The 18,127-nt window shown below is 50.1% G+C and overlaps 1 protein-coding gene across 1 annotated transcript in view; it reads left to right on the top strand.

Moving 5' to 3' along the window:
* The first annotated feature begins 17,210 nt into the window (after positions 1–17,210).
* Positions 17,211–18,127, top strand: part of ALPL (alkaline phosphatase, biomineralization associated) — a 53,749-nt gene continuing 52,832 nt past the window's right edge. Inside the window, exon 1 of the mRNA XM_035019571.1 lies at positions 17,211–17,370. The gene's annotated coding sequence lies outside the window, so the exon portion shown is untranslated. The remainder of the gene's footprint in view (positions 17,371–18,127) is intronic.

The raw sequence follows: 18,127 nt of genomic DNA, 5'->3' as shown, positions 1-18,127 counted from the left end.
AAAAAAATACTATCTATGTTTTTATATTGGTATTTTGTATTGTATTGTATTTTGTATCCTGTAAAACTGTATCTTGCTAAACTTGTTCATTAGTTCTAAGTAGATTCCTTAAGATTTTCTATATACAAGATCATGACATTTGAGAATAGAGCAAGTCCCACTTGGTTATAATATATTCGGTTTGTACTTGGTTTGCTATTTTAACAAAATATTTTATTTATTTATTTGAGAGAGAGAACACATGATCAGGGAGAAGGGCAAAGGGAGAGGGAGAAGCAGACTCCCTGCTGAGCAGGGAGCCCAATGCGGGGCTCAATCTCAGGACCCTGGGATCACGACCTGAGCTGAAGGCAGATGCTTAACTGACTAAGCGACCCAGCCTCCCCTGGTTTACTATTTTTATTTATTTAGTTAGTTAGTTAGTTTGCTACTATTTTTTTTTAAGATTTATTTACTGGGGGGACAGGGACAGAGGGAGAGGGAAGGAATCCGAAGCAGACTCCCCTCTGAGTGCAGAGCCTGATGCGGGGCTCAATCTCATGACTCTGAGATCATGACCTGAGCTGAAATCACCAGTCAGACGCCCAACTGACTGATCTACCCAGACACCCCTGGTTTCCTACTATTTTGTTGAGGATTTTTGCATATATATTCACAAGGGATATTTGCTTTGTTGTTTTCTCATAATGTCTTCATCTAGCGTTGGTATCATGATTATACTGGTCTCATAGAATGAGTGGAGAAGTGCTCCCTCCTCTACTTTTTGGAAGTGTTTTGGAAAGACTGCTGTTAATTCTTCCTTAAGCAGTTGATATAATTCACCAGTAAACCATCTAGTCCTGGGCTTTTCTTTGTTGGAATGTTTTGACTACTGATTTATTTTCATTACTTGTTATATGTCTATTCAGGTTTTCTTTTGTTTTTCTTTTTAATTCAGTTTTGGCAGTTTGAGTTTTTTTCTTTTTAAGATTTATTTATTTATTTATTTGAGAGAGAGAGAGACCATGGTGGGAGAAGCAGAAGGAGATGAGCACAGAGCCTGACGTGGGGCTCCATCTCAGGACCCTGAGATCATGACCTGAGCCAAAATCAAGACCCAGCCACTCAACCAACTGAGCCATCCAGGTGCCCCTCCCTTCACTTTTTTAACTTGGAGGCAAACTGGGGAAAGGGTGAGATCACGAGCTTTGGTAGTAAATAGACCCTGCTCTTATGTAAGTCTACCATTTATTAGCTGTGTACTATGGGCTGGTTACCTAATATCTCTGAATCTGTTTTCTCAAATGTAAAGTGTATCATTAGTGAAAATTAGAACAACATATCTAAAGCACCTGGTGCCATGTGATCACCTCCCAAATATTAACTCCCTCTCCATTTCACCTTCTTTCTTCCTTATTTAATTCTCAAAACAACCTTCATTCAATCATTTATTCACTCAACAAACACTTACTGAGCATCAACTGTGTGTCAGGTGCTAAGCTCTGGGGAAACAATGTGAATTAAAATAGCCACCGTCCCTGCCTGCCTGAAGGTTACCATCAGGAGGGAAAGATGGAAGATGAGTGGTAATCAAATAACCATACTGGGGCACCTGAGTTCCTCAGTCAGTTAAGTGTCTACCTTCAGCTCAGGTCATGATCTCAGGGTCCTGGAATCAAGCCCTGCATCAGGCTCTCTGCTCAGCGGGTCATCTGCTTCTCCCTCTGCCTCTCCCCACCCCCCACCTGCTTGTGCTTGCCCTCTCTCTCAAGTAAATAGATAAAATCTTAAAAAAAACAAACAAATAATCATACTAAAGTTAGGAAGATGAACCCAGTTCTCTATAAGGGTAGAATGGGAACCTGAACTCTCTCATGGCTGCTAATCAGAGAGGGCATCTGGGAGGAGATGACCCTTTAGCTGAAAACTGAGTAAATAGGAGAAAATGAGGCAAGGCTTTTAGGGAGTAAAGAGGGCTTTCCAGGCAGAAAAGACAGGATGTGCAAATGCCCTGTGTCAGGAAAGAACATGATGCATTCAAGGAACCAAAGGAAGGCTCGGGTAGGCACAGCAAGGAGCCAAGTGTAGCTAAGGTGGTGAGGGCCAGACTTTGATAGGCCCAATCAGCCAAAGGAAGAAATCAGGTCTTTAGCACAAGAGCAAGGAGGATCCATGGATAGCTTTTTGGCAGGGATGGAGGTGGGAGCGTGATGTGATGAGGTCTGCCCTTAGAAGAGAGAGCAGTGTCATATCCTGAGACCATGGGGAAGCCTTGCAGTCATCCTGATGAGGAACTGGTTGCCCTGAGTAGGATGGTAGTTGGGGAGATGGAGGGGAGTGGTCAGAATTTAGAAATACTTAGGGATTTATCATGTAAAACAAACAGGAGCTGGAGATGGTCTGGACATAGGGAGGGAGGGACAAGGAGCACAATCAGGTTTCTGGTGTGATCATGGCTGAAAGGCAGTGCCAATGAGACAGGAACTCAGGGGACCAGGATTGAGGTGTCGGGGAAAAGTCGGGTCCTGTTACCTCCACTGAGGTTCTATGAGGTAGAGAGACCGGTTATGGCCAGACAGCTAGATGGGCTGAGAAGGGGTAATGATGCTGTTTTGAGCACCTGCTGATCCAGAGGAAAATTCCAGCTAGTGTGTGTGTGGCAGGGAGTGGAGGGGGTGGTTAGAAATACTCCATTGCTTAAGATCCAGGAACATCCACGTCTGGGCATTCTGGAAAGGTTTTCATACCCCATATGGAAGACAGAGCCAGCCAGAATGAAGCCAAGAAAGCACCGAGATATTCGGGGCAGCAGTCACCCTGCTGACAGTGTGTGGTGCCTGGCACACAGTAGGTGCTCAGTAACTGCTGAGGCTGGCCTAGCACCTGAATGCGGGGGCCACGGAGGGGATGCTTTACCTACTCACTCACTCTTGTCTCCCTCAGCTTCAGGGATCAACCTGCGAATAGTGGTCCCTTCCTCAACTGGGAAAGCCTAGGTGTCAGGACAAAAGGGAAAGGAAAAGTGAACTTTTTTGAATACCCTCTATGTGCCAGGGATACCTTTACAGCTATTGTGCGGATTTACTTACTAGATTGACTTGAAGAGTAAATGAATTCCCGTTTGAAGTTCAGAGAGGGCAGTACTTTTGCTCAAGGACACACAGCCAGTGAAGGTGGCAAAGGTATGGTTCCTACTTGGCTGTCCGACCCCTCAGGCAAGATAGAAACTAGGTTCCAGAACAAAGAGATCCAGGTTGGTTCTGAAACCCCTCAGGCATCAGGGATTTGAAAAAAAGTGAAACCAATGCTGATGTAATTGGCAAAGTTGAATTTCAAAGCACCCCTCCACCCAAGGATGGGGAGGGGATAAAATTCCTAAACTGGGAAAATATTTACATCCCATTCAAACCCTTGGCACTTTGCTCCCAAAGGTAATTAGCACTGAATGCTGTAAACAGGGAGAAAGCACACACTGGCGAGGGGCCCTGGGAGAAGCAGCAACAAATTACTGTTCTTTGAGAACTACAAATATCAACAAGCCAATTCAGGGATTGTGTTGGAGACTTGTGCTCCCAGAGAAGAGCTCTGCCTCGCGCTGCCCTCGGGTTCAGACTAGGGTGATGCAATATCCTAGTCCCACCCTGCTGTAAGGCCCCAGGACCCAGGAGCAGTTCAGGACAGTGAAACTCTGCTCCCACCCTTCTGCACAGGCTCCCCCACCCCTCAGCAAACTGGACTTCCGAGGGAAGACCTGAAGGGGGCGGGTGCTGCCATGGTAACAAAGGACATCCGCCTATCACTCTCCCTCAGGGTTAGCAGCCTCATAGAACCCACAGTAGGAAACTATTTGGGGTGATACCCAGATTGGGGTCTTAAGTAACCTTGAATCACATACTGAGAAGGCTTTCCTTTTTCAATTTGATTTCAGGCTATCAATCTATCAAGATATCTTCAACACCTCCCTACCACTGGCTCAAAGTCTGGCAGGCAACAGATTTCAAGCTAGAATTCACTCAATCTGTGGTCATGGTTACCTTCTATTTAGGGCAAATGAGATTGGTTTTTCCATCTACAACAGAGATTTATTTCTAAAATAAATCGATGGGAGTTAAAAAAAAAAAACCAAAAAAACCAAAAACTAGGGGTTCCTAGGTGGCTCAGTTGGTTAAGCGTCTGCCTTCGACTCAGGTCGTGATCCCAGGGTCCTGAGATCGAGTCCCGCATCGGGCTCCCTGCTCCGTGGGGAGTCTGCTTGTCCCTCTCCCTCTGCCCTGCTCGTGCTCTCTCTCTCTCAGTCTCTCTTCTCTCTCTTAAGTAAATAAATAAAATCTTAAAAAAAAAAAAAGTAAAAGTGCATCTCCTTGAAGAAGTGTATCAGCCAGCAGAGCCCAGGTGCTACACACGGCGTGCCAGCCACTCTCTCGAGGTGAGCACGAGGAAACACACTGTCCCCAGCCCGTGCCATAGACTCAAAACCATCCTGTGGAATCTGTGTCCCACCTATTTCCAAAATACCCTAGAGAGTAATTTTCTTTTGGTCCAGGATCAAGTGGCAAAGGACCAGCTTGGGATAAAAAAAAATAATAATTAACAACTTTGTTACTGTTTTCTTTGGGGACTGTTTCCCTCCCTCCCGCCCCTCCCCCTGGGAAAAAAATAATATAAACAAAACTACTTGGACTCGGTTGATACCGTGTGAGTTGAGCATTGTTTTGCAACTAAGGTCTTAAGGTATTTTAAGAGACAGTGATAAGGAAACAGTCAAGTCCTTTCACTCAGAGAAAGATGATGACTTGGGGCCACCAGTCGCAAGGTTAGGGACCTGACTCCCAGCATCAGGACCCACTTTACACCTTTAGATGTCTGAGCACTGTGGTGTCCCTTACCAACCTCTTCTCATGAGATTAGAAGTATAAATAACATTAAACCACAAACATATACCTAGCAGGTACCAAAATTAAAACTGTACTTCTGTATCTTATTTTTAAAAGATTTTATTTATTTGAGAGAGAGACAGAGCATGAGCAGGGAGAGGGAGAAGCAGATTCCCCACTGAGAAGGGGGCCTGACACAGAGCTCAATCCCAGGACCCCAGGATCATGACCTGAGCCAAAGGCAGATGCCCAACCCAGTCACCCAGGCGTCCCTATGCTTCTGTATTTTAAATTTACTGATTGCAAAGTTCTGAATAAGATTGTCAAGATGGACTTTTGTTCTTGGGTTGTTTCAAGATTTTATTTATTTATTTATTTGACAGAGAGAGAGAGAGAGAGAGACCACAAGAAGGGGGAGCAGCAGAGGGAGAGGGAGAAGCAGGCTCCTTGATGAGCAGGGAGCCCGATGTGAGGCTCCATCCCAGGACCCCGAGATCATGACCTGAGCTGAAGGCAGACGCTTAACGACTGAGTCACCCAGGTGCCCCATGTTCTTGAGTTTTGTTTGGACTCAGGGAGATTGTTTTACTTTCCTGGTGTCCTGGGCACATTATTCGCCTGTACACTGCTTGCTAAGGGAGGGTGGGGCAGGGTGGGAGTATGACCTAGTCTGACTGCTGCTGCACCCAGGATCAGAATGTTGGTGTGTCACCTGTCAGGGCCACTCAGTGCGGTTTGTCTGACATTAGCCTTTTAGCCAGCCGGTCAGGACCTTGCCTTTTGTCCCGGGATTAGCTGGATTCTTAGCAAACAGTCCCAGTTTACTTCACACACACCCTCTGTGTTGGGGACATGGAGAGATCAGGAAACGCAGGTATGGAATAAGAAATAAAATAGTCGACCAGTCATTATCATAATGCAGAGTTGTGACGAGACACCTCAGAGTGTATCAGAGCAGGGCGGGGCCCTAGACCATGCCTTGTCCAACCTGTCATTTCTTTTTTTTTTTTTTTAAGATTTTATTTATTTATTTGACAGAGAGAGAGAGAGCGAGAGCAGGAACACAAGCAGGGGGAGTGGGAGAGGGAGAAGCAGGCTTCCCGCCGAGCAGGGAGCCCGATGTGGGACTCGATCCCAGGATCCTGGGATCATGACCTGAGCCGAAGGCAGACGCTTAACGACTGAGCCACCCAGGCGCCCTCCAACCTGTCATTTCATAAATAAGATTTCAGTGTTACCAGTGGCTCCTGAAAAGGAGGGACTTGGGGCATTTGGCTGGCTCTGCCAGTAGAGCATGTGACTCTTGATCTCGGGGTCATGAGTTCAAGCCCCACATTGTTCGTGGAGCCTACTTTATTTTTTAAAAAATTTTTAAAGATTTGATTTATTTATTTTAGAGAGACAGAGAGTGTGAGCAGGGGTCGGGGCATAGGGAGAGGGAGAGAGAGAATCTCAAGCAGACTCCTGCTGAGCTTGGAGCCCGACACAAGGCTCAATCCCACAACCCCAAGACCATGAACCGAGCCAAAACCAAGAGTCGGATGCCCAACTGACTGAGCCACCCAAGCACCCTTTGTGGAGCCTACTTAAAAAAAAAGAGGGGGGGGGCGCGCCTGGGTGGCTCAGTCGTTAAGCGTCTGCCTTCGGCTCAGGTCATGATCCCAGGGTCCTGGGATCGAGCCCCGCATCGGGCTCCCTGCTCCGCGGGAGGCCTGCTTCTCCCTCTCCCACTCCCCCTGCTTGTGTTTCCTCTCCTGCTGTGTCTCTCTCTGTCAAATTTAAAAAAAAAAAGGATTTTTTAAAAAAAGGAGGGACTAAGTGCATGTATAATTTAATTATAGACACACAGTAGGTGCTAAAAAAAAATCTTCATTGAAGACCTGCTGGAGGAGAGAAGAGGGTGGCACCAGGTCTAGGCTGAGCTTCTTAGGTGGTGGGGAGATTGTGGGGGAGAAAGAGAGCTGGGTAGAGTCACTCCCAGGCAGATAGAGTGTTTGCCGGTGAGTGGTTGCCTGGGGTCCGGTAGCTTCTGTATCAGCTTCTGTATCTAAGTGCAGAAGCACTGAGACTGGTGCTTGGAGGGAATAGTTTCCGGAAAGTCCTACTCCGGCCCTGCTTTGACATGTCATGACCAGCCCAACTCTGAGGCCCGGAGAAGGTCCCCCATCCTAAAGACCCTCTCCTGCTGCCCTCAGGAATGCAGTGCCCACGCTCTGGGGTGCGAGGCCATAATGTTCATTTCTACAGGCCATTTTGGGCAAGTTGCTTCCTATCCCCTCCCTCCTGGGAAGATCAGGTGATACGGAGACAAGAAGAGTATTGTGGTGCGAACCAGCATTTGGAGTGTCCTTAAATGGATGTGATTCTTGGTGCACGCTCTAGGCACACATATGGGCACATGCCTGCACATCCCCCACCGGCTTTAAGCAGGAGAAATAAGGCGGTGGCTGGGTTCTCTTCTCTCCCTGAAGAAATAAGGAAGTTGGATGATTTGTGGCTCAGGGAGAAATGAGGAAGTGAATTTTTCTGGGTAGGGCATTTTTGGAAACACAAAACAAAAACTGGAGTAAGAGGAACTGTGAGGCTGTCACTGGAAATTCCAGGGATCTCCTTGAGCCCAGGAAACTAAATGCTGTCAGGCTTCTTGTGCTGGAGGCAGGGGCTGGAGAGGCGGAGGCTGGAGCTACTCGCCCAGTGACTCGGGCAGCAGGTCACTCTTAACCGCAGATCTGAGTAACTGCGCCCTTCTCCTCCCTCGGTGGGCATGCTCCACGGCCTCAGGTTCCACACGGCTCCACACGTCCCCCCGGGAGAATCTGACCTTCCCTCTCTCTCGATCTACTGCCCTCCCCTCGCAGTTTCTTAGTTCAGATGGAGTTAGGAGACAAGTATAGGTTTTGGCTGAAACTGATGCAGGCATCTGTGTCCAGGGGCGTGCGCGTGCGCGTGCGCGTGCAGGGGAGTCCTGTGGTGGCTACTCAGAGCGGTGGGTACCGCAGTCGGGCTTCGCCCCGGGACGAAGGAAACTGCAAGCAGGCTCTCTACGTAAGTGTGGAGTGAGAACGAGAGTATGGCTTCTCACTTTGAGAATCAAGGAGTAAAAGTGCTTTGTGAGGAAGAAAGTGGGATGAGGGAATCTCATCACCTGGGTATCTAGTCCCACTCCCAAACCTGTCCCGGCTTCCTCAAGGGTGGCCATGTCGGCACCGCGTGGCCCCGCCCCCACCCGGAGTTGATTGGTCCCGAAGAGTGGGCACGTGACCCAGCTGGGCCAATCCGATTCTCTCTCCGGGGCACCGGCACACCACCGCCTGCCGCCCTTTGGTGGGCAGCCCTGGGGAGGCCAGGTCCTGCTGCAAAGACTGGGGAGCGGGGCGCGGGGTCCTCAGGGAGAGGAGCGTGAAGCAGGTGAAGAGAAACTCAGAGAAGGGAAGTAGTTTGGATTGGTGACTGATCAAATCCCAGCTTTCAGTTTCCTCTGGCAGCCTCCCTGCCCTTGGCTGTCACAGACAAACTTTTTAGTAAATTCCTCTTTTCTGTTAGTCCAGCGGGAGTGGTTTTCTGTTGCCTGCAACTAGAATCCTCATTACGGATGGCTAATAAAATGGTAGTAGTAATAGCTGATATTTATTGAATCCTCATGATGTACGACACACTCTTCCAAGGGGGCTTATATACATTGTCTTAAACTTCTCAACAATTCCATGTGGTATGTATTATGCCCGTTTCACGGCAGAAGGACCTCAGGTCACACTGCTCACTGGCTCAAGGTCACTCACATACATGAAGCCAGATTTGAACCCAGGCAGTCTGATTCAGACTCTTGGGTCACCATCTATCACTACAGCCTTTTCAGTGGAAGGTGCTGGGAGGTAGGGGCTCAGGCCTTCTGAGGCCACTTATCACATGCTCACTCCAGTCCTACACCCACACAGAACAACGCACGCTGGGGGAGTTGGCAGCTGAGGTGAAGTGTTTGCCCTCTGCCCTACCCCCAACACCCCCCCCCCCCCCCCCTTAGAGGCAGAGGAGGAGTCTGGAGTCCCTGAGTTTCCATGACACAGCACTTTGGAGTGGTAAAGATTAAACCACTGGCTTTCCTTCCTCTGAGTGCTTGGAGCGCTCTGGAACCACCAAGGAGGAGGCTGGAAAGGAGACTGAATTGTCCTGGAGGTGCGGCACATGGTCACTCTCACTTTCCAGGAGCACTTGCTGGGCACTTCGTGAATGAGCAGTAGCAATCCTTCCTCTCTCACTCGGAGGCTGTGAGGCACCATGGTCAGGGGCTAGGAATTGCATGCTGGCTGCCTGCTCTCAACTTATTCTCCAAGCCCCTGTTTCATTATCTGTAGAAGGGGATCATTCATAATAACCCCTATCCAGAAGAAAAAATGAGATAATGCATTCAGAGGTTTGAAAACCCGCGAGGGATTGGGAAAACGTTTACATTATTACATGAGAAAAGCAGGGACCCTCAGTGTGTATTCTATGATCCCATTCTTTTTTTTTTTTTTTTTAAGATTTTATTTATTCATTTAAGAGAGAGAGAGACAGAGAGAACACAAGCAGGGGGAGAGGGAGAAGCAGACTCCCCGCTGAGCTGAAGGCAGCTGCTTAACCATCTGAGCCACCCAGGCGCCCCTTATGATCCCATTCTTTTAGTTTTTGTTTCGTTTTGTTTTTAAATCTGGAAAGATAAATACCAAGGTGTTAAATGGGGTATTTCTGTGTGATAAGATTACAGGGTATTTTGATTTACTTTTTCCTTATGCATTTAAACTTTCTAGCTTGGGGGCACCTGGGTGGCTCAGTCAGTTGGGTATCTGCCTTCAGCTCTGGTCATGATCCCAGGGTCCTGGGATCGCCCCCCCACAATTGGGTTCCTTGCTCAGAGGGGAGCCTGCTCCTCCTCTCCCTCTGCCTGCCGCTCCCCCTGCTTGTGCTCTTTCACTTTCTCTGTCAAATGAATAAATAAAATCTTAAAAAAAAATAAACTTTCTAGCACAAACATATATGGTTTATATATTTTAAAATAGATTGTATGGGGCACCAGGGTGGCTCAGGCGTTAAGCGTCTGCCTTTGGCTCAGGTCATGATCCCAGGGTCCTGGGATCAAGCCCCATATCAGGCTCCCTGCTCAGCGGGAAGCCTGCTTCTCCCTCTCCCACTCCCCCTGCTTGTGTTCCTTCTCTCTCTGTCAAATAAATAAAATCTTAAAAAAAAAAAAAAAACAGGTCGTACTTTACACATATAAAATACGTTTATTATTATTTACTTCTAAATACTTTGGCAACTATAAAGTCCTCCATAAATGCAAGCATGTGAGTATTTGCCTAAGTCCCAAAGCCATTGCGTGGGGGGTATTTGTGAGTTGCCTCCCCAGCACTCACTCCTCTCTTCTTTCAGAGCAGATTGGATGGACTGAGTCTCATCCCATCTCCACCAATGGGCCTGGATCAGCTTGACTCAATCATTGTGGTGACTGTGTTAGGGAGCCCACGATGGAGGGTGGGTCCATCCTAAGACTTGTGTCTGTTTGGGGAAATAGATTTCCACTCTTTTGGATATATTAAAGGCTACTTCTGTAAGCTGGTAACATTAGCCTGGGTGAGAATGGGACCAGGACAAGAAGGAGGAAGAGGCACTGAGAAATGGAAAAAGAGAGGAAAAACCAGGTCCTGATTACATCACTGGGCCACTGAGAAAAGCCTCTCTCCTGAATGTAGACTTTTTCATTCCGTGTGCCAGTGAATTCCCTGATTTCAAAACCCTCTCTGAGAAGTTGGATTTTCTGTCAGTTATAACTTCCTAGCCAATAAAGAAACTGGGACCAGAAGTGAGATGTTGTGAGTAATAGACCCCAGAGCTTGTGGGGCTGAAGAGGTAGGGGGAGCATAGGGGGCCCCCCAGGCTCCTGGCTGAGAAATTGGCATTTCTCAAATAGCTGGTGGTGAAGGAGTCTGTTGAATCTTAGAATTCAAGCCAGGTACCTATAAGGTTGCTCTGTAAGGAGACTTGTGGGAAAATTTCAAGATTTTGGAATGGTCATTCCTTTCTTGTAGTCATTAGTAAATTCCTGTAAGAGAGATGGGATTCTTTGGAAATAGGCCTGTTTGAAAGGAGGGAAGGAAGTGTCAGGGCTTTGTTAAGAGAAGCTCTTTTTTTTTTTTTTAAGATTTTATTTATTTATTAGAGAGAGACGGAGCACAAGCAGGGGGAGTGGCAGGAAGGGGGAGAGGGAGAAGCAGGCCCCCTGCTGAGCAGGGAGCCCTATGCCAGGGCCCAATCCCAGGACCCTGGGATCATGACTTGAGCCAAAGGCAGACGCTTAGCCGACTGAGCCACCCAGGTCCCCCAAGAGAAGCCCTTTCTACCTGAGGTCTGCAATCCAAGTTGACAGCGAGTCCAGAATTCCTGTCGAAAAGGAGAATTTTCTATGTCAAGCAGTATTTAGTGTAAGTGCACTCCAGGAAGTGGGAACCTTGGCACAAGATAAAACCGAACACCCCTCAGGTCCCTCCCAAGCATATCCTGTCAGGCATTCTTTGTCTGACAAAGACGCCCAACTCCTACTCTTTTGCTTCTGCTGGGATGCAGCCTTGGGACAAGAGGCCGATCAGTGGTACCTCTCCATCCTTGCCATGGTTTTGAGATGCCAAGGTGAAGGCCATCCATGAAACCAAGGGCAGGAGGATGCACTGAGCCCAAGGCCAGTTGCCAGGAGCTAGATATTCTCAGGCCATGTCCTGGACACAAAGATGTGGCAGCCTCTGGCTTGGGTTACTAGTCCATGTATTTGACGAAAAGCAAATAGATTAGACACCTACTAAGCCTTTAAGAATAGAATTTAAGATTGTTTATTCGTAATGCTCAAGCTACCAATGTTGGCCTGCCATTGTCCATGCCCTAAAGCATCCTCAGGTCCCCCACTACATCTGACAGGAAGTGAGAGGCCAAATTGGTGCAGGCTCCAGGAGGAGCATCTCCAAGCGCCATCTCAGACGTGTCCATGGAAGACAGGGAGGTAGATAGATAGGCCGGTGGTGCACAGGCAGGAGGACAGATGAATCTTCAAGGGAAGATTTTATCAGAGATAATGAAAACCCTATGTTTGGAGAATGATCTTTCCCTTGCTATCCTGGGGATAGCCAGCTTTTCTCCTACTTATTAGGAATGGCTTCTCTCTTGCCTCCATTCTGGAAATGCCACAGGACTGCTAAGGCCAGGCCTGCCTGAATCTACTCTGGCCTCTGGAATCCAGCCCCCAGAAGATGGCCTTGACCCTTCCTTTTGGCCTGCAGCCTTCTCCAGGGCTGAGAATAGGAAGCAACATGCTCCCTTTCAGAGCTGGGAACTCGGAGCTCAGAGCCTGCTCACAAGTCCTTTCAGAAATAAAGGACAAAATAGGGACATTGTTCCCTGGACAATGGCGTTTCTCACAAGCGGGCTTCCCCCTTTGTGAGGAGAGCTCCCTTTAAGAGCAGCTGGGACCCAGTTCTTAGGGTACTGAGCTAGGAGAGACCTGGAACTGGGGATGGAGCTGTACGTGTGAAGGGACACCTTGGGTTAGGACTGCCCAAAAGATTGGACTAAGAGAAGATGGGGGCTGGAGCAAGGGTAGGCTCCAGATGGGATTAAGGCAGGGGCTGGGGCAGGATTAGGGAGTAAACCTAGGGCTGGAGTGGAAGCCAGTGGGGGATGAGGCTTGGAGGGTAGAACGGGTCCTGGGAGGGCATGTCACAGACAGCTCAAAAGCCCAGGCATCAGACCTAGGCAGCTCAGGTTCTCCTCTGACTGTCCAGGGGGGCCTCCAGCTGGCTCTCTCTCGCCTTTCATCTTTGCTCCAGTGTCATCTTCTTGCCCTTGAACATCTTATTTACTGCCACAATCTGCCCCCACTTGGCACTCTTGTTCCTCCTTGTAGCTCTTTATCCACTCCCTCAACATCTTCTAACATACTTTATAATGTACGTATTTATAACGTTTATTATGTCCTCCCTAACTAGAATGTCAGCTCCATGAGGACAGAAATCTTTTCTTCACTTGTGTCCCCAGTTCCTAGAACATCTAATAAATATTGGTTGAATGAACCCAGTTGTTAAGCTTCTCTGATTTGAGAGCTTTCCCCTTTGAAAAGCAAGGAGAGACATTCACCAGGCAGCCTCAGTGTTGCAGAGAGGAACAAGTGAGATCACGTTTCCCACCACGCTGGCGGGCACTTCCACCTATGACAGCTTGTATATGCCTCTGTTTCCTCATCTGTAAAGTGGGAACGAAGTCCTACTCTATAGAGTTGTTGTGAGGAGTAGGAGTAGATGGGTTAATAGGTCCAAAGGACTTAGACCAGGGCCTGTCACAAAGTCAGTATTCAGTAATGGTGGGCATTGTGTTGGTTTAATGAAAGTGCCTTGTCCTTAGTCTTAGTTTATTATTCCACAGAGTTGAAGGTGGGGCTGGAGGGAGCACTGAGAGGCAAGTGGCTGAAACTTTGGTCATGCCTGGGCTTGAAATAAAATGATCCTTTGAATATAAGGGTCAGAACAGTCAAAGCGTTTCCTGACACCACCCTTTAAATATCTTCCTAGACTTCAGGCCGGGTTTCCCCAGGCCCGGGTCAAAGCCGACTCCTCACCGCCCGCCCCCCACCCAAAACAGACCTGAGTTTCGTCTCTTCTCTCTCTGTTCTTTCTCCTTCCTCCCTCTCCACCATGGCCCGACCCATGTATGCCCTCCATCATAGCATTTCCCACTGCAGGAGGCTCCCCAGGGGCAGTGGAAATGAGAATTAACTCTGGGCCTCCTTGCCTTCTCACCTCAAACTTGGCTTTTTTTTTTTTTTAAAGATTTTATTTATTTATTTGACACAGAGAGAGAGAGAGATTGAGAGTACAAGCAGGGGGAGCAGCAGAGAGAGAGAGAAGCAGGCTCCCCGCTGAGCCCGATGAGGGGCTCAATCTCAGGACCCTGGGATCATGACCTGAAGCTAAAGGCAGACGCTTAACGATTGAGCCATCCAGTTGCCCCAACTTAAGGCCTTGTTAAAAGCAGGGGGCTCGGGGCACCTGGGTGGCTCAGTCGGTAAGCGTCTGCCTTCAACTCAGGTCATGATCCCAGGGTCCTGGGATCGAGCCCCGCATTGGGCTCCCTGCTCAATGGGAAGCCTGCTTCTCCCTCTCCCACTCCCCCTGCTTGTGTTCCCTCTCTCGCTGTGTCTCTCTCTGTCAAATAAATAAATAAAATCTTTAAAAATAAATAAATAAATAAAAATCTTAAAAAAAAAAAAGGCAGGGAGCTCATAGCATGTTCTTAATAGATATGGAATAAATGAATGAGTAGAAAAAAGTAGAAAAAACCCAGCTTTGATCCTGACCTTTAGGTAAATAACATCTTTGGCCTTCAGTTTCCTCATCTCTTGTGGGGATTATTAATACCTGCCCTGTCCACAAATAAAACTGTGGTCAAGGGGCACCTTGATGGCTCGGTGGGTTGAACTTCTGACTCTCGATTTCGGCTCAGATCATGATCTCAGGGTCCTGAGATCCAGCCCCGCATCAGGCTCCAAGCTCAGCAAGGAGTCTGCTTGAGATTCTCTCCCTCTGCCCCTCCCCTTGCTCGAGCTCCCTCTTTTTCATTCTCTCTTGCTCGATCCAAAATAAATAAGTCTTTAAAAAAAAAATAAAACTGTTGTGAAGATCATTAGATCATTAGTTCTTAGAGCAAAGAGAGCTTGGAGGTCAAACAGTCCAATTTGCTTATTTTTCCAACAAGGAAGCAGAGCCCCAGAAACAGGGTATGTATAGCTGTAGAAAGACCTAATGTAATAATTGCTTTCTACCAGCCGAGTAGTCCTGGAATCCTGGGCTCTCAGCAGGATTTAGAGATTGCCAGTCCAACCAGCCAGAGGGCATGTGAACCTAGGCAAGGAGAGTGACTTTCTCAGCTCCCCCAGAAAGCTAGGGCAGAGCTGGAGGGTGGGGTTCCTAGTTTCCCATCCAGGCCTCCTTCCTGCTAGGCTGACAGAACCAGGAGGGGAGGTACCCAGGGAGCGGGGGCAACAATGGCTGCCGGGTGTCCCCTGCCCCACCCCACCCCCGTGGAAATTTCCCTGTGGGACAAAGCCCAGGAGCAGGACAGGAGAGGCAGGGGAGGAAGGTGTCAGGGCTGCCCAGGCAGCGGTTTCTCTTGTTGATAACCCATCAAAGGACTCCCAAGGGGGGGTGGTACCTTGGGGAAAATCACCCAGACACAGAGGCCTCAGTGCTGGCCATGTGCAACCAGAAGAGTTATCACCATAGCTTTCGGGAGATCGGAAGGCAGGGGCAGGTGCTGGGGGCTCTTGATAGGTGGGATGCGCTTCACCCAACTTCCTGCTGGCTCAGCCTCCCAGCTCTGCCCAGGCTGCGATGGGCAGACTTTCCATGCCCGCAGCTTTGCCCCTGGCTCACTGATGATGACACGATCTCAAGCCTCCTGGTATCACTAAACCCTTCCTTGGCGTTTGTAAGCAGTGACAGAGCCCCTCCCAGATGCTGGGCTCAGTTCTGGACGTTTTTCACCCACAGCGTTTTATGCAAAAGTGTTGTATTTCTTAAACTTCATTCATTTACCACCTCAATGATTTTCACCATAATAACCTAACCCATTAAATACATAAATAAATACTATTTACTCAATGTTTTGATTAACTTTTTAAAAAACATAAACTTATGTCAAAAAGGAAACTTTGTATCATTCCTGTAAATAAAGAAATAGTATCAGTTTCTAAAACTAGAGGAAGAAAAACAAATACAAAGACATTCTTGGTTTCTGGTGCCAGACCCCAGTTTTGGCTCCAATCTTATTGATAAGTCATATGCTCTTTCTGGGCCTCTCTTTTCTCTTATGTAAAATGAGATTGTTGGGAGATATGATATGCAAGATGCCAGGTCCTGAGCTGCCATGGAGCAGATAAGAGACTTCTGGGTTGGTATTGGTTCTGCTGGTGCTGACATGGTCTCCCCTCTGCTCTGGACTCGATCCCCGCCTCACCTTCAGGAAAAGGTGGCTGCAGGAAGATTGGGGCTTAGATACTGAGGATGGCAGGGATCTGGGGGACCGAAGATCACTGCCTTCAAATCTCTGGCTATTGTGGGTTAAGACACAAATTACTCCAGGCAGCCCTAAGGGCCACTAAAAATACCCTTTTCTTGGGAGGCAGTGAGTTCTTTGTCACTGGAGGCATTCAAACAGAGTTTGGGGGCTTGGAAGAAGATGGTCAGAATTCAAACTCAGTCTGGTTCTCAGGGAAAGGGAGCAAATCCTTCCCCCACCCGCCCATGGGGGCTGGTCCCTGGGGAGTAGGGATGGGGCCCATAGCATTCAGCATCTGCTGCTGTCCACCCCCCTCACATTTATCTAGAATTTTAGAGTTTCCTGTATGCTTTTCAACCACTGTTTCATATGACTCTCCCAGCACGTGGTGAGGGAAGCCAGGGGAGACAGCGTCTGCCTGCTAAGCAGGAGCAGGCAGATCCACAGGGGCCAAGTGACTTGTCCAAGGTCACCAGGGTGGAGTCTTACACCCGGGCTGTCTGACTCCATTGCCTAGGAAGTGTGGCTTCCTCCACTGTCACCCAGGAGGCTTGTGGCTGGGACTCAGGCTGGGACAAGTCAGCATGATCCCTGGCTGGCCCCTTCCCTCTCAGAAGAAAAGAGGTAACAGCCCCTGTCCAGCGGAAGCTCCGCTCCGGAAGCCACCCCTCCTAGGTCATCCTCTGCTTCCTTTGGCCCTAGCCAAGGAGACAGTCCAAGGGCAGGGAAGAGAGCTAGCAGAGAAGAGTGCTAGCAGTCCGGTCTGAAGTGGGAGGAGAGAGGGCAGGGAGAGTCAGACACACAGGTGGACAGTAACAGAGGACACGTGGATAAAGATGGATAGAGATATGGAGAGATCCGAAGAAAGCCAGGTAGACAGACACAGACAGACACACAGAGAGGGGCACACAAGACCGAGGGCAGGAGGAAGACCACAAAGAGACACAGAACGAAGTTGGAGCCAAAGATAAAGACGGCTGGGATACGCACGCAGAGACCGGAATCCGCCCGATCTCGCAGAGAGGGAGGGACAGAGGGTCCCCGCGGGAAGCCGGGAGGTGGAGAGCGCCCGGGAGCGCGGGGGACGGGGAAAGCGCAGGCAGCTGCCGGGCCCCGCCCCCCCCGCCATCCCTCCCGGAGCCTCCGGGTGTGGGGGGCGGGCGATCGGCCCGCTTCCCGGCAGGGGGCGCCCTGGCCGCGTGGCCCGGTCTGCCGGCGGAGCTCCGGCGGGGGCGGGGCGGGGGCGGGGAGGGCTGGGGCCCCGGCCTGGGCCGGCGGCGGGGGCGGGGTGCCCCGGCTGCTCTCCGGGCCCCTCGGCCGCCTTTATAAGCCCGCGGGGGAGGTGGCCCCGGCAGCGTCGCGCTCCCGCCACTCCGCGCCGTCGGTCTCAGCGCTCCGACCCCACGTCGCTTGTGCCAGGAGACCCTCGCCCACGAACTCTGCTCAGGTAAGGACTTGGTGCCGTCCTCGGCTCTCCGGGACCCCCAGGGACGGGGTCGATCCCGGCCCCTCCTACATCCTCCGCTCGTCCGGGGGTGGCGGCGAGGATGGATGTAAATGCCAGGGCGCGGATCTCCGCACCTCCTCACCACCCAGGGCAGCCCATTCGGGACCCCCAGGCACCTGTCGCGTTCCCGTTCTCGCGCGCATCCGGGGCTCCCGGCAGCGCGCGGGGCCGGGCTGGAGGTTGGACGTGGCGCCCGCGGGGACCGCGAGCTAAGGGGACCGTGCTCGGGACCGCTGCTGTAGTCCTGGGGTCTCCTGCCTCCCGGGTCTCTGCCCGGGACTTACACCTTCCATCTACGCGCCTCTCCCGGGTGTCCCGTGACTGAGCAGCCCCGATGATACCCCCTTGGTGGGAGATCAAGAGACTCAGGCTGCCAACCCCAGCACCCAACCTGGTGCCCTGCCATGCCTCCCACCTGGAAAGCTCGCGCCACTGCCTCCTGGGGAGGAGGCTGGTGTGTCCATGTGGGGTCCAAAGTAGTTTGGGCCAGAGCTGGGATGAGTAGAGGGAGAGAGGCGCTAGGGTGTCCCAGAGCCACATGGGGTGGGGAGAGGGGACCTCTGGTGAGTGGTTGTTTGTCTGGGAGTTGGGGTGGGCACAGTTGGTGGGGGCAAAGCTCTGGAGCCCTCGAAGCCAAGGGAGCCTATGACTCACCTCTGGCAGTGCTCAGGTGAGTGGGTCACCCAGAGTTGGTTCC

Source organism: Mirounga leonina, unplaced genomic scaffold (assembly GCF_011800145.1).
Source record: "Mirounga leonina isolate KUSES-001 unplaced genomic scaffold, KU_Mleo_1.0 Mir_173, whole genome shotgun sequence".
Taxonomy (NCBI): Eukaryota; Metazoa; Chordata; class Mammalia; order Carnivora; family Phocidae; genus Mirounga; species Mirounga leonina.
Note: the sequence above shows the minus strand (reverse complement) of the source record. Positions and strands in the feature narration are given on the sequence as shown.